The sequence below is a fragment of the Penaeus monodon genome, chromosome 33 (assembly GCF_015228065.2).
Source record: "Penaeus monodon isolate SGIC_2016 chromosome 33, NSTDA_Pmon_1, whole genome shotgun sequence".
Classification (NCBI taxonomy): Eukaryota; Metazoa; Arthropoda; class Malacostraca; order Decapoda; family Penaeidae; genus Penaeus; species Penaeus monodon.
Window position 1 is genome coordinate 30320017 of NC_051418.1, and position 538 is coordinate 30320554.

At 45.5% G+C, this 538-nt stretch overlaps 1 protein-coding gene across 2 annotated transcripts in view; it reads right to left on the reverse strand.

Moving 5' to 3' along the window:
• The window catches only part of LOC119594363 (neprilysin-1-like), a gene marked incomplete in the record, with an annotated part of 114752 nt that overhangs the window by 2566 nt on the left and 111648 nt on the right, over window positions 1–538 (reverse strand).

Genomic DNA, 538 nt, shown 5'->3' on the forward strand with positions numbered 1-538 from the left:
TACGAGTTAAGGACGTTGGAAGAGAATGGTTGGTAATGGTGTCAGCAACACGAGAGGATGTAGAGGTTAGGGATGTTGGAAAAAAGGAAGAAAGGGCGGGTTGAAGGAGGTGGGCGGGTCAAGAATGTTGGAAGAGGGAATGGAGTGTGGGCAGAAGGGGGGGGGGTGTCAGGGAAGGGAAGAGTTAAGGGTATTTGAACAGGGAGTGAGAAAAAGTGTTGCCTAAGGGTGTCCTAGGGTGTAGAAACAGGAAGTGGGGAAAAGGGGTCAAGGGTGTGGGAACAGGGGGTGGGGGGGGAGGGCAGAGGACAGAAAGGAAATAGAGTAATATAATAATTATGTTACCTGAAGGGAAGAGGGAGGAGAGGGATTTAACAGTGACACAAAGGAGAAGGGGAAAAGTGGATTATTTAATAACCGGGGATTTTAAGGGAATATAACTTCCTGGGAAAAAAGGTAAATTGTTTGTGCTTTGAATTGCTTTCCTGAAAATTACTCGATTTCTCACTATCTCTCTATCTATACCCTTTCTATTCTT